The sequence below is a fragment of the Dromiciops gliroides genome, chromosome 2 (genome assembly GCF_019393635.1).
Source record: "Dromiciops gliroides isolate mDroGli1 chromosome 2, mDroGli1.pri, whole genome shotgun sequence".
In the NCBI taxonomy this organism is placed as follows: Eukaryota; Metazoa; Chordata; class Mammalia; order Microbiotheria; family Microbiotheriidae; genus Dromiciops; species Dromiciops gliroides.
The window spans coordinates 373,213,404-373,229,691 of NC_057862.1; the positions used below are offsets into that span (position 1 = coordinate 373,213,404).

The 16,288-nt window shown below is 41.7% G+C and overlaps 1 protein-coding gene across 1 annotated transcript in view; it reads right to left on the reverse strand.

Moving 5' to 3' along the window:
- TPX2 (TPX2 microtubule nucleation factor) overlaps positions 1-1,686 on the reverse strand; it is a 64,453-nt gene extending 62,767 nt beyond the window's left edge. Inside the window, 1 exon segment of the mRNA XM_043980799.1 lies at positions 1,504-1,686. The gene's annotated coding sequence lies outside the window, so the exon portion shown is untranslated.
- Positions 1,687-16,288: the final 14,602 nt, after the last annotated feature.

The following is a 16,288-nucleotide window of genomic DNA, read 5'->3' on the forward strand; positions in this document are numbered from 1 at the left end:
AAAAGAATGAAGTCAGAAGTGATGCCATACAAAAAAGCACTAAATTGATCTCTAGGGCTTACAAAGGTGTCTGATACATAGTAAGTGATGAATCAATATTTGTTGACTGACTTACAGTTTTTATTTTAATGCTTTAAACTTTACACAGGTCTCCCAACCGCAAATCTGATTTTTCTTCCAAACTACATCATGTGGATAGGAGCACTCACTACAAGACCTAGCTGTGTGACTGGTTAATTCACTTAGAGCTAGGAAGAACTTCGAAGGGATTCTAGTGTAAACCCCCTCATTTTAGAGATGACACTTAAGGCCCAGAGGTTAAATGTCCAATCCAAGGACACATGGGTAGTAACTGACAAGAGCTTTTGACTCTGCCAAAATGACTCCCTCTCTAAGGTATGGTTTAGAATAAGAATGCTCTCTGTTCCTAGTGGAAAGAATATCAATAGATTCGGAAAAGATAGGTTAGAGTGCCAACTTGGGAACTACTAACTGGTTCCCAGCTCTACCTACTTGTTAGTAGTCTTTTACTACTCTCACTCATCTATGTACATGTTCTAGTCTGCCCAAGAGAAAGCAAGTTCCTTGAGGACCAATCATAGATTTAAAGCTAGAATAGATCCTGGACATCATCCAGTCCCATCTCCCTTAGTTTTACAGATAAAGAAACTGAGGCCGAGAGACAAAGGGACTAGCTCATATCAGAGGTTTTAAATATCAGAGCAGAGAGTCACACCCAATTCCTTCGACTCCAAATAAATACACTTTCCACAGAAACAAACGTTTTCTGCAACACCACTCCCTACCAAGGGGCTGTGGACATACTAGGTACTTAATGTCTGCAAAACTGATGACTTTGGGGAAAATCACTTCGCCGGGCTGAGCCCTAGTTTCTCCCATGTGTAAAACTGGAACGATATTTAACAACCCAAAGAGTAGGGTAGTAGAAGGAAAATTGCTTTGTAAACAAACCCCTTAAATAAATGTGAGAAAACAACACAAAACAAACCACCCACCCCCATTCTTGGGAATCAGAAAACCTGAGTTCCACTTCTAGGTCTCAGTAATTGAGTGATCTAGGGTCGGTAATTTCCTCCCCCCCCCCCCCCCCCGGGGCCTGACGTGGGTGCCGCAATGGTACAAGAGGGACAGTGACGCCTCCTCTCTCCCAACTTCTGGGGCTGCAATGACGAAAGCGCAATAAAACGGAAGCTGCTGTTGTTATACCAGAGGCGGCGGCTGGACCCCTCAACTGTGCCATCATCGTGTCTCCCGAAAAAGGAGAAGAGGATAAAAAAGAAGGAGGGTAGGGAACGAGGCCCACCCAGACCTCCAGCTCTACGGGCGAGACCGGGGAGAAGCCATGGGAAACTAGGCGGCCTCCACTACAGCCAGCGCCCCCAGAGTCCCTCGGGAGGCTGGGGGGCTCCGAAGAGAGCGAGGGGGACTAACGCTGGAACGTAACGGAGGGGACGACGGGGACTAGAAACCACTACCACTCACCTCCAGTGGGTACAGCCGCTGCTATACCCCTCCGGCCGCAGCAACTCAACCCGCTACCCGTTAAAGATTTGAAAGCGGACTTTTGAGTCTGAATCTTCCAATCAGAGGACGGGGAGCGCGGGGCTCCGCGCCTTCCTATTGGCCAGCGCCGCAGCAGCTGAGACCTAGCGCACACTGTAAGAAAAAGAGAACAAATGGACCCTCCTCCTTCGTAACCGAGTCACGGCCCTCCGAAGCCTGCTGGGAAATGTTGTCCCTGGACTGCCTCAGCCAATGGAGAAGTAGGCTCAAAGGAAACCACATCACCCAGAAGGCCCTGCGCCAAGATCAACTCAAGACGCTTTTTCAAGCGAGAGAGGTGAGCCTAGGACTTAACCAACTCCCTAGGGGAAGCTCGAGTTATTTAAGTTTGGGTTTTTTTTGTTTGTTTTTTAACCTCTATGAAGGTCTGCGACATACTTATAGACGCGGAGAAAACATCCCTTTTCCTGATATTCAATGTGGACTTTCCCCTGCTTCTAGACCCATTACTGAGTTGGCTCAAAATTGTTCTCTCCGACGCTACTAACTGGACTGATCCTGGATACTTCCCTCAGCCCCAGACCGACAGAGTGCATGGACTGTTCTAAGTCCTTCCCCACCTTCCTAGGAAAGAGCATGCCGTGTGTATTTCTCTGGTTCTAGGAGGAAGCTGGGAGAAGATGTTATTGAGAGGCACGAGCACCCGACGCAGGAGTCCCCAGACTACGAGTCAGGGCTGGCGCTTTCCCTTGTGTCAAGGATCACAGCTCAGACACAGGAGGCCTATGTAATATTCCAGCCGATTGCTGTGCTTTTGTGACTTTTACAGATGTTTTACAAATGTGGTTCTCATAACAATCCCAGGAGCCAGGCGCTACATGTGTTTTCGTTCCCATTTTACAGATAAAGAAAGTGAGTCAACTCACCCTCTTACCTTTATCCGGTTCCTATTTCCGTGGAAGGTGCTACCATATTTTCTCTTCACTTCTCTCTTGGAACCTACAGTTCCCTTCAAGGTTCAACTCAAGGACCACCTTCTTCAAGAGGCCTTTTCTGATTTGTTTGTGGCCTTCTCCCCCTCTTGCTTATTTGTGTAGTTTCCTCCCAGGAGAACACAGGGTCATCAAGAGTAGGGCTTAGTTTTCGGTCAACATTATTTAAGCTACTCCTCGGGATACAAAAAGGATGCAAAAGACTATTCCTGGGGGCAGCTAGGTGGCCCAGTGGATAGAGCACTGGCCCTGGATTCAGGAGTACCTGAGTTCAAATCTGGCCTCAGAAACTTGACACTTACTAGCTGTGTGACCCTGGGCAAGTCACTTAACCCTCATTGCCCCGCAAAGAAACAAAGCAAAAACAAACAAAGAAATCTTAAAAAAAAAAAAGACTATTCCTGCCCTCAAGGAGCTAATGAGCTCACAATCTTTTGTGTTTGTCTCTCCACTACAGAGCACAATGTTTCATATATTTTTTTGTTGTTGTTTTGTTCTTTAGTATCTGACTCTTCCTGATCCCAAATGGGGTTTTCTTGGCAAAGATACTGGAGTGGTTTGCCTTTTCCAATTCCAACTCATTTTACAGATGAGGAAATTGTGGCAAACAGGATTAAGGGTTAAGTGCCCGAGGTCACCCAGCTAGTAAGTGTCTGAGGCACGATTTGAACTCAGAAAGATGAGTCTACTTGCTGCTTGATACATAGTAAGTACTTAATAAGTGTCCATAAGAGAAGTGATAATTTTGCTGTACTTGGACTATAATCAGACTATATCTGGGGTATGTTCAAGTTCTGGGTTTGGGAAGGGGGACCCCCAATCAACTTGATGAGCAAGCAGTAAACCTTTGGCACTTTAAAAAGTTCCTCTCCTTATGGAGAATGGGCAGCTAGGTAGAACAGTGGATAGAATGTTCAATTCAAATCTGGCCTCAGATACTAGCTTGTAACCCTGGAAAAGTCACTTAACCCTGCATAATTGACTCTACCCCCTTGCCTTCCCTTTGTCTAGTACTGATTGTGTTCCACTAGTCCCAGACAACTATCTAATTTAGGATTTTAAAAATCCCTTTTAACTCATGCTTATTGTATGCCCTTATCCTCGAAACATATTTCAAGAACTCTTCCCCTAACACCCCCAAGAAAAACCGCTGGAATTTCTAGAGGCTAGGGAAAAGAATCCCATCGAACTCCCAAGATCCTCTTTGGCACAAAAGTTAAATACAATATGCAATACATAGTGCCAATAAAGTATTGAGACTACATTCCTTCTTACTATTAAACTCATTGATCAGCAATAAAAACATTGATTGCCTTATGTTTACTTCTGCCCGTCAAGAGGTACCATTTCTAGATTCCAAATGCACAGGTCTAGGTGATAAACTACAAACTCCTTAACAGGATATTCAAGGCCCTCTACAATTTACCTTCAACCCATCATTCCAAACTTCTCTCACACTACTCCCCATCACAAACCCTACATCAGTGGTGTCAAACTCCAATAGAGACAGAGGCCACTAAATCCATATGTGAGGATCCCTGTGGTCATAAATTAAGTTTTAAAATGTAATATTATCTAGGTTTTGTCATATTTTTATTTATTTTGTTAACTATTTCCCAATTTCATTTTAATCTGATTCCAACTGCAGGAGAGTGTTGTGGGCTACATGTGCCACACATTAACAAGGCTCACCAGCCCTTGAACACTTCCCAGGTTTTTTGATGTCTGCTTTTGCTCATATGAGTAAAGAAGCAGCCTTGCACATAGTGAGAAAGAGCCTTGGATTTTGGAGTCAGAATTTCTTAGTTCTGCTATTTTGGGCAAATTACTCATAACTTTCTAGGTTTCAGATTTCTCATCTGTCAAATTTTGGAAAGGGTTAGGCTACAATTTCCAAGGTCCCTTCTAATTTTAAATCTTGTGATCCCATAAATTGAGCTTAAGTAAGTTACCCTCCATGTAAGGCCAGGATAATATCACCAGCACTAATGTCTCACAGGTTTATAAACTTTACAATCCTATGTGACAAGGGCAGCTAGGTGGTGCAGTGGATAGAGCACTGGCCCTGGAGTCAGGAGGACCTGAGTTCAAATCCGACCTCAGACACTTGACACTTACTAGCTGTGTGACCTTGGGCAAATCACTTAATCCCAATTGCCTCACCCAAAAAAAAAAAACCCCCAAAACCTAATCCTAATTTCTCCTTTCTTAAGAAGTTCAGTTTGAAGTTATTGTATATGATTGTAATGGAGGGGCAGCTAGGTGGCACAGTGGATAGAGCACTGGCCCTGAAATCAGGAGCACCTGAGTTCAAATCCGGCCTCAGACACTTAACACTAACTGTGTGACCCTGGGCAAGTCACTTAACCCCAATTGCCTCACTTTAAAAAAAAAAAAAGATTGTAATGGAATACTATTGTGCTGTAAGAAATGATGAGCAGAGGCAGCTAGGTGGCACAGTGGATAAAGCACTGGCCTTGGATTCAGGAGGACCTGAATTCAATTCCAGCCTCAGACACTTGACACTTACTAGCTGTGTGACCTTGGCAAGTAATTTAACCCTCATTGCCTCACAAAAAGTAAAAAAAAAAAAAGAAAGAAAAAGAAATGATGAGCAGTGAGCAGAAGGATTTCAGAAAAACCTGGAAAGACTTACATGAACTGATACAAAATGAAGTGAGCAAAACCAAGAGAACATTGTACATGGTAACAACAACACTGTGTGATAATCAGCTATGATAGACTTACCTCTTCTCATCAATACAATGATTGATCCAAGACAATTCCAAAAAACTCATGATGGGAATACTATCCACATCCAGAGAAAGAAATGATGGAGTCTTAATGAAAATCAAAGCATACTATTTTCACTTTTTTTTTTGGGGGGGGGGGGGTCCTTTTGCTCTGTTTCTTCTTTCACAACATGACTAATGTGGGACTCTGTTTTACATGATTGCATATGTATAATCTATATTAGATTACTTGATTTCTTGGGGAAAGGGAGGGGAGGAAGGGGAGGGGAAATGTGGAACTCAAAATCCTTCAAAAAATGAATGTTGAAAATTGTCTTTACATGTATTTTGGAAAAAATGCTTTTAAATACAAAAAGTTGAGTTCAGCCCTGGAGTTAGGAGAACCTGAGTTCAAATCCTTGAACTCAGATACTGCTAGCTGTGTGACCCAGGGGGAGGGGAACAGGATCTGGGAAGATGAGGAGGGGGAAGAGGAGGAAGAAGAGGAGGAGGAGGAGGAGGAGGAGGAGGAGGAGGAGGAGGAGGAGGAGAAGGAGAAGGAGAAGGAGAAGAAGAAGAAGAAGAAGAAGAAGAAGAAGAAGAAGAAGAAGAAGAAGAAGAAGAAGAAGAAGAAGAAGAAGAAGAAATGTTCCCTTCTTGCTGTCCCATGAGTATGTCCTTCTAGGCAAGCCGATTTATTTGGGGGATGGGGCCTCCTTCTGCTTATATCTTCTTCCCTCTGGGTATAGGGCCAACCAGTGGGCCTGCTCCCTAGCCCGGGAAGGAATATAACTTCAAGAGTATAACTGAGGGATCCCTGTGGTTGACTGACCTCAGCAGTCAAGGTCCCATGTCCTTCAAGGAAGTGGCTCATTCATCAACTATGAAGTACTCAGAAGGAAACTTGATGGCTATGAATATTTAGTAGCAACCACATTAAACTGAGCCCCCCAGTTAAGGAGGAATCTTTTGTACTTCTTTATCATATATTAAAGTTTAAGAGGAGGCCATTTAATTATTGAGGAGCTTGGAAGTTAGGGTATTAGAGGTACCATCATTATGTAGGTTGAAGTCCCCTAGAACTAAGGGAATAAGTTGGTTTGGAAAGGAAGACTGTGACCCAGACACTGAGCTCCTTTAGAAAAAAGGAAGTCCATAGGTACCAGCTACCAGAATCTAGACTTTGTTATACATTTGGATTGAATGAACAGCAAGGACTCTAGGCATTTTCCCTGGCTGTCCCCCATGCCTGGAATGCTCTCTCCCTAACTCATCCCAACCTCCTGACTTCCCTGACTTCCTTCAAGTCCCATCTAAAATCCCAACCACCACCAGAAGACTTTCCTCATCTTAATTCCAGCACCCTTCCCCTGTTAATTATTTCTAATTTTCCTGTATATAGCTTATTTGCAAAGACTTGTTTGAGTTTTATGTCCCCCATTTGACTGTGAGCTCCTTGAGAATTCTTCTGCCTTTCTTTATATCTGTAGTCACTTTTCATAGTGCCTGGAGCACAGTAAGTACTTAATGAATGTTTATTGACTGACTAACTAAAGGGAAGTTGCTGAATGATGGTTGTAGAGAGTCTGGAAATGGCAATGAGGAACACAAAATATTCTGATTTCTCACTATGACCAATGGGGGTGGGAGAGAGAGCGCCAAGGATACAATGTCACCAGAGGGGGGGGTTAGGTGTCCATGCCAAATGGAAGGAATGAAACATTTATAGAACACCTACTATGTGCCAAGCACTATGATAAGCACTTTTGTTTTTGTTTTTGTTTTTGCTTTTTTTTGCGGGGCTATGGGGGTTAAGTGACTTGCCCAGGGTCACACAGCTAGTCAAGTGTCTAAGGCCAGATTTGAACTCAGGTACTCCTGAATCCAGGGCCGGTGCTTTATCCACTGCGCCACCTAGCTGCCCCCGATAAGCACTTTTTACAAATATTACATTTGATCGTCACAACTCTGCAAAGTATGTACTATTATCGCCCTCTTTTTATACTTAAAAAAAAACTGAGACAAAAAAAGGTTAAATGACTTGCCCAGGGTCACACAGCTAGTAAGTGTCTGAAGCTAGATTTAAATTCAGGTCTATCCTGACACCAGGCTCAATGCTCTATCCACTGCACCATCAGCTGCCTCCAAGGTTGTAAAGGAATGTTACTGCACTATCAGAAAGAGTTAATGTGAAGAATACAGAGAAAGAGAAGCTTTATATGAACTGATGCAAAATGAAGCAGGCAGAACTAGGAAAAACATTTACATGATGACTACAATAGTGTAAAAGGAAAGGACAAAAAATATATTTTTAAACAAATGCTGTGAAATTATCATCATCAAACCTGGCTCCAAAGAAGAGATAAGAGAAGGAATCTTCTTTTCTGAGGTGGAAGACTATAGGTCAGACTTTCTTAAATGTATTGATTGCAAACTGTTTCTTTTCTTCCTTCCTCTTCCTCCATCTTTTGCTATAATGGATGGTTCTCTGGAAGGAATAGGGAGAGATATATTGGCAATAAATGTGATTTTTTGCAAAATGGATGATTTTGATTACATTAAATTAAAAATTTTTTTGTACAAACAGAAGCAATGCATCCAAAATTAGAAGGGAGGCAGAAAGCTGGGAAACAATTTTTGAGGCCAGTACTTCTGATAAAGGCCTCATCTCTAAAATATATAGGGAACTAAATCAAATTTATAAGAACCCAAGTCATTCCCCAATTGAGAAATGGTCAAAGGATATGAACAGGCAGTTTTCTGATGAAGAAACCAAAGCTATCTATTCCCATATGAAAAAATGCTCTAAATCTCTAATGATTAGAGAGATGCAAATAAAAACAACTTTGAGGTACCACCTGACACCTATCAGATTGGCTAAAATGACAAAAAAGGAAAATAATAAATGTTGGAGAAGCTGTGGAAAAATTGGAACACTAATCCATTGTTGGTGGAGCTGTGAACTGATCCAACCATTCTGGAGAGCAATTTGGAATTATGCCCAAAGGGTGATAAAGCTGTGCATACCCTTTGACCCAGCAATACCACTTTTGGGTCTTTTTCCCAAAGAGATCATGGAAGGGGGAAAGGGACCCACATGTACAAAAATATTTATAGCTGCTCTTTACGTGGTGGCAAGGAATTGGAAGTTGAGGGGGTACCCATCAATTGGGGAATGGCTGGACAAGTTGTGGTATATGAATACAATGGGATACTATTGTGCTGTAAGAAATGATGAGCAGGAGGAGTTCAGAGAAACCTGGAGGGTCTTACGTGGGCTGATGATGAGTGAGATGAGCAGAACTAGAAGAACATTGTACACAGTATCATCAACATTGAGTGTTGATCTACTGTGATGGACTATATTCTTCTCACCAATGCAATGGTACAGAAGAGTTCCAGGGAACTCGTGATGGAAGAGGATCTCCAAATCCAGGAAAAAAAAAAAAAGAACTGTGGAGTATAGATGCTGAATGAACCATACTATTTCTTTTGTTTTTGATGCTGTTGGTTTTTTTTTCTATTTTGAGGTTTTTCATCATTGCTCTGATTTTTTTCTCCTATAACATGACTAATGCAGAAATAGGATTAAGGTTATTATGTGTATATATATAACCTATATCAGATTACCTGCTGTCTAGGGGAGGGGGGAGGGAGGGGAGGGAGGGGAGAGAGGGAGAAAAATCTGAAATTGTAAAGGTCGTATAAACAAAAATTGAGAACTATTTTTACATGTAATGGAAAAAAATAAAATACTTTATTAATTAAAAAAAATTTTTTTAAAATAGGAAGTAAAAAAGTAGGTTCTTAACTATATAAACATTAAGGTATGATGTATAAACTGGCAGCTTTAGAATAAACATTTGTTGTTTTTTGTTTTTGCAGGGCAATGGGGGTTAAGTGACTTGCCCAGGGTCACACAGCTAGTAAGTGTCAAGTGTCTGAGGCCGGATTTGAACTCAGGAACTCCTGAATCCAGGGCCGGTGCTTTATCCACTGCGCCACCTAGCCGCCCCAGAATAAACATTTAAACAGTTAAAAAAAAAAGTGATTTTTTTTTTTTGCGGGGCAATGAGGGTTAAGTGACTTGCCCAGGGCCACACAGCTAGTAAGTGTCAAGTATCTTAGGCTGGATTTGAACCCAGGACCTTCTGAATCCAGGGCCAGTGCTTTATCCACTGCACCCATCTTATGGGGCAGCTAGGTGGTGCAGTGGATAAAGCACTGGCCCTGGATGGCCCTGGGCAAGTCACTTAACCCCAACAGCCTCACTAAAAAAAAAAAAGATATTAATACAAATTTACCTTAAAAAAAGATATTAAGAATCCAATATTTCAGCCAGGGACCTTTCCCCAAAGGCATGTTCCTATATCCCCCATACTCCTGGAAAAAACTGTCTACTCTTGCTGCCTTCACTATCAGCACTCATTTCTCAGCCTCTTGCAATCTAATGTAGCTTCTCATTCTTCATTTTTACTGAAATTGCTTTTCTCCAATTACCAATGATCTCATAACTACAAAACTAGATTGTGTTTTCTCAGTCTTTATTCTATTTGAACCCTCTGAACTCTCTTAACCTCTTGCAATCTGGCTTCCCATTGTTCATTTTTTACTGGAACTGCCTTCTCCAAGATTACCAATGGCCCTATAACTGCAAAGTTAGATGACACTTTCTTAGTCTTTATCCTACTTGGATTCTCTGAAACTGTTAACACTATCTGTCTTCCTGAATATTCTCCACCATCACCCCTTGGCTTCAATAACACTGCTCTCTCCTGGTTCTTTTCATCTGACCTGGTTCTCTCATCCATCTGATCACCTTTTCTCAGTCTCCACATCCTTTCTAGTTAAGTATGGGAAGCTTTGTCTTTGGCCAGCTTCCTTTCTTTCTCTATACTTCCTCTCTTAATGATTTCATCAGCTCCTTTGGGTTTAAATATTACCTTTATGTAGATCTATATATTCTGCTTTAACATCTTTCCTGAATTCCAATTCCACACCTCAGATATAATATGTCCAAAACACAATCCACCATCCTTTACCACAAACCCATTCCCCAAAGTTCCCTATTTCTGATACACTCACCAGTATCCTTTAGGATTCCTTTGTTTTCAGTCTCAGGACAATCCTTGACTCTTCCTTTTGTTTCCACTTCTCTATCTCATCAGTTATGAAGTCTTGATCCTCTTCCTCAGAGACTTTTTCACATTTTTACTTTTCTTTCTTTCTTTTTATTTTTTTGGTAAGGCAGTTGGGATTAAGTGACTTGCCCAGGGTCACACAGCTAGTAAGTGTTAAGTGTCTGAGGCCAGATTTGAACTCGGGTCCTCCTGACTCCAGGGCAGGCGCTCTATCCACTGTGCCACCTAGCTGCCCCACATCTGTACTTTTCTACAGTAGATTTTCCAAACTTATTGCTTTCTCAATTCCCCAACAGTTCCCCTGTAAATTTCCTTTACTCATATTACCACTACCCTAGAGTAAAGACTTTCATAGCCTTCTCAACTAGATCACTACAATAGACCCCTAATTAGAACCCTTGTTTCTGGTTCTTTCTTTGCCAATTCCTCTTCCACACCGCTGCCAAATTAATATTCCTGAAACATAGGTTAACCATGTTATTCTCCTTCTCAAAAACCTTCAATGGCTCGCTACTGCTTCTAGAATGATATATGCTAAATTAATTCACAAATTTATTTATCAATCAAACTACTAAGGGATCGTATAACTTTTACCCCTTCCTTGTTCTGTCTTGTTGAATTATTATTTTATCCTTGACCTAGGGTGATAATGATCCAAAGAGAGAGAGAATGGGAAAAAGAGAGACAATGAGAGAGATGGTTCTTGTCCCTCCTCCTTCACTTCAGGCTCTCCACAGTTGGCTTCCTCTATTTCTTCAAATGTCCTTGGATTAAGAGTTCTTCACTCTCAAGAAGGTGATGGGGGCAAGGAGCCATTGACTTTGGATTCAGACTATTGAGTTTCTATGAGCCTGATGAGAATACCTAGGGCTGTGGTTGCAGCACCACTGAGACTGAGACTGCTGCATTTAGAGATGCAACCAGCCAGTGAGCAAGATGGACAGATACTATAACTGTGGGAGCAGAGACAGAGTCAGTGACTGGTCAGAGAGAAAGAGGACCCCAAGTTGCCAAGACTGCCAGCCATTGTGAATCCTGATAGGCTGGTGATCCAGGAGGGCAATGTTTATTTCCATCACCCTTCCCACCCCCATTTTCTCTTGTTCATAGTCCATGATCTTGGCATGAATTACAAATACTCCTTTCCATTATTCCTTTCTATGAGTTTTATGATACACAAGCTCTAGCATTCTCTTTCCACATCTAAAGAACTGGGGAGTACATGAGAAGCCGATTGAAGGAAGACAAGTACATACAGAAATTCTGGATCTTTCTTCCTTTCAGTTACCCTTTGTGTTTTGTTTGTTTTTTTTGTTGTTGTTTGTTTGTTTTTTGTTTTTGTTTGTTTTTTGTGGGGTAATGAGGATTAAGTGATTTGCCCAGGCTCACACAGCTAGTTAAGTGTCAAGTGTCTGAGGCCAGATTTGAACTCGGGTCCTCCTGACTCCAGGGCAGGCGCTCTATCCACTGTGCCACCTAGCTGCCCCACATCTGTACTTTTCTACAGTAGATTTTCCAAACTTATTGCTTTCTCAATTCCCCAACAGTTCCCCTGTAAATTTCCTTTACTCATATTACCACTACCCTAGAGTAAAGACTTTCATAGCCTTCTCAACTAGATCACTACAATAGACCCCTAATTAGAACCCTTGTTTCTGGTTCTTTCTTTGCCAATTCCTCTTCCACACCGCTGCCAAATTAATATTCCTGAAACATAGGTTAACCATGTTATTCTCCTTCTCAAAAACCTTCAATGGCTCGCTACTGCTTCTAGAATGATATATGCTAAATTAATTCACAAATTTATTTATCAATCAAACTACTAAGGGATCGTATAACTTTTACCCCTTCCTTGTTCTGTCTTGTTGAATTATTATTTTATCCTTGACCTAGGGTGATAATGATCCAAAGAGAGAGAGAATGGGAAAAAGAGAGACAATGAGAGAGATGGTTCTTGTCCCTCCTCCTTCACTTCAGGCTCTCCACAGTTGGCTTCCTCTATTTCTTCAAATGTCCTTGGATTAAGAGTTCTTCACTCTCAAGAAGGTGATGGGGGCAAGGAGCCATTGACTTTGGATTCAGACTACTGAGTTTCTATGAGTCTGATGAGAATACCTAGGGCTGTGGTTGCAGCACCACTGAGACTGAGACTGCTGCATTTAGAGATGCAACCAGCCAGTGAGCAAGATGGACAGATACTATAACTGTGGGAGCAGAGACAGAGTCAGTGACTGGTCAGAGAGAAAGAGGACCCCAAGTTGCCAAGACTGCCAGCCATTGTGAATCCTGATAGGCTGGTGATCCAGGAGGGCAATGTTTATTTCCATCACCCTTCCCACCCCCATTTTCTCTTGTTCATAGTCCATGATCTTGGCATGAATTACAAATACTCCTTTCCATTATTCCTTTCTATGAGTTTTATGATACACAAGCTCTAGCATTCTCTTTCCACATCTAAAGAACTGGGGAGTACATGAGAAGCCGATTGAAGGAAGACAAGTACATACAGAAATTCTGGATCTTTCTTCCTTTCAGTTACCCTTTGTGTTTTGTTTGTTTTTTTTGTTGTTGTTTGTTTGTTTTTTGTTTTTGTTTGTTTTTTGTGGGGTAATGAGGATTAAGTGATTTGCCCAGGCTCACACAGCTAGTTAAGTGTCAAGTGTCTGAGGCTGGATTTGAACTCAGGTCCTCCTGAATCCAGGGCTGGTGCTTTATCCACGGTGCCACATCTTTTAATGTATGAATGCAAGAAAGTATGAATGGAAAAGGGAAATCAGCTGGGCTGGGGATTCATGATCTATGTACAGACAGTAGATTTTATATTTTAGCGTCTTGAGTTATATTCTGTTTCCTCCCCTATATTAATTCCAGATCAGGCTATCAGGGGTTAAACCAAATTGTGTAATGCTGCTGCTGCTGAAATAAAACTGGGGGGTCTGGGTATCAAGTACGAGCATCTACAGGCTTGAGAGTCTTCTGGTAGTCAATGAGTATACTGAATTCTTTTAGGAAGGAAATCTCACACATGGTCAGAGAGAAACTGAAAAGGCCAGTGGGCTGGTAGCTCAAATAGAGCACCACTTCATGGGCAACTCCAAATTTGTATTTCTCCATCAGATTATCTGAGTCCATCAGCTTGCTCAGTTGATACAATCTCTCCACGTGGACAAAATAAGAGCTTCATTCTAGGAGAGTTTGGATGAGGCATTAAGTTCAATACCTTGGAGTTCTGCGAGGCCAGTATAGACATTCTGTAACTAATTCTGGTCAGCTTGACCATGTGGTAAATGGGAGGTTCTTAGACTGGTTGAGGAGGCTTCCACTGTTTTTCTTGCCTCAGTCCTTTAAGTTGCTCTGTCTATAATTAAACCTCTTCATTCTTGGCCTCTCTGAGACAAATAAATGGGCATTGGTCCTTGGCCACTATTTTTGTTCTTTTCTGTTGTAGGTGGAGGAAATGGAAGCTTCTACCATGTGAGTTTCAAAAGGTCAGAAGGGTAACCCAGCACCCCAACATCTCAGAGTCCAGGCTTAAAGCTAGCACAACTTTGATGCCCCAGGAGTAAGGAGCAACCTTACTCTAGTCCCAGGCTATCAATATCTAAGACAAGGGTTCATCTAGCAGTCAGGCTCATTTGGAAATTAACTTGGTGGGACCAGTTTTATGTAGTAACTGAGCCAAAAGTGTATCACCAGGTGTTGAGAGGATGGTTTGTTCCATTCTTTGTATTTGGATCCCCATCACTTAATACAGTACCTAGCACATAGTAGGGACTTATAACTTTTTTTTTTTTAGTAAGGCAATTGGGGTTAAGTGACTTGCCCAGGGTCACACAGCTAGTAAGTGTTAAGTGTCTGAGGTCGGATTTGAACTCAGGTACTCCTGAATCCAGGGCCAGTGCTCTATCCACTGCGCCATCTAGCTGCCCCAGTAGGGACTTATGAAAGGGTTGTTGAATGATTCAGCAGCACATGTGAATGAAAGAGGCAGATGGTAGGAATTCACAAATTGGGGTTTGACAAAGCACAATTACATAGTACAAAGGGGCAGGGTATTCAAGAGCAGATGGGAGTATGATGTTGAATCAAGATCCAGAATGGAAGAAAGGTAAACCTAAATGGAGCCATGAAGAGTCAGACATGACTGAAATGACTCAACAACAAAAGTATAGATATACACCTATTGATCTATCAAGCATCTATCATCCATCCATCCAACATGAAAATGGATGCCTTGATTTGGTATACCTAATTGAGCCCCCTAATTATCCAAGTAACCAGAACAACTATATGAGGACTAGCTTCATTGGCTAACACAGCAACAATCCTTTGAGTGACTGAGAATAAACCTAGCTGGAGGTGCAGGGAATCAGTAACTCTGAAGCCAATCAAAGACTTATCTGATTGCATGATATTTGACTATAGACATATCCTGTTTATGGTCTTTTTGGAGACAACCTTATCCCTTAACTTTGGAATAATCTTTTTTTTTTGAGAGAGAAAGAGAGAGATCTTATCCATGCATCCATCCATCCATCCATCCATCCCTAGACAGATATTTCCTAATAAGCCCTTGAACTGAACTGCTTATTGGCCCCTGGAATACCCCTCTGCCCCTCTTCTTGGGCATGGGACCCACCAACTCATTCCTTTCTAAGCCCACCTTTTCCTCCAAATTCCTTACCTGCCTTTTTAAAAACTCTATATAAATCCCTGCAATGTTGCCTAGGATCCTATTCAGCAACAGGGTGGATAGTACTCACGATCATGTTAGGTTTTCTTTCCTGCTTAATAAAACCTCTTTTTAAATTTTTACAGGCATTGTCTTTCTCTAGTTTCTTTCCCTTTTAGGAAGAAGGGGACTTAAATCTCAAGAACTGATCTTTGCATTCTCCTGTCTTCCCCTTTAGGGAAAGAGAGATCTAAATTCTATTAAGAGAGTGTTTGCCTTAGTTTATACTATCTATATATCTACATCTAAATAGGCCAGTGATACTTTGATGGCTCTCATTGGTTTGTGTGTCCCCTCTGTTGGTGCAGATTCCAATCTGTACATGCTTCATTGGGTATGATTCTTTTTCAAATTTGTGGAAGGACTCAATAGATGTAATACGGTCTGTTAATATTTTGTGTTCACCAGTGAAATACATGGGCTGTTAGTTTTCCCTTGCATTCATTATGATTGGCCGCATCTCTAGTTGTGGATATATTAAGTCGTGCATTATGAAGGGAAGACTATTGTTGCTAAGAATGTGTTCTTTTGCATCTGTGTTATCTTCGCACCATTGAGAATACTAGTTTCTTAAATATAGATCTGTGTGATCATTTCCTATTCAAATCTGGGTCCAGTTCTTCAACTCACATCAAAGAGAAATATTTGAAAAATTAAGTTAAAAATAAGCCATATAGGGTCAGCTAGGTGGTGCAGTGGATAGAGCACTGGCCCTGGAGTCAGGAGGACCTGAGTTCAAATCCGGCCTCAGACACTTACATTTCTTAGCTGTATGACCCTGGGCAAGTCACTTAACCCTCATTGCCCCGCAAAAACAAAAAACAAAAAACCCAAGCCATATAGTGCTAATGTTAAAACATGAATTCAAATAAAATCCCAGCACTTCGCAAAGTGCCTGGCATATAGTAGGTGCTTATAAATGTTTACTGAATTTTATTGAGATAAATAACAAGAGAAAAAACTTCAATGTTAGTGAAATGAATTATGATCTATAAGGTCCCTTGCAGGCCACCAATCATGAATGAATAGAATTAATGAATGAGGTTAGCCTAACGAGTAGAGGGATTTGGCCACTACTCAACATGACCCGCAAGGGGCGCTCTCTTTCTCGCTCTTTTCCATAGAGGGGCGGCCTCGAAGCGCGCGCTCCCATCTACGTCTCGGGCA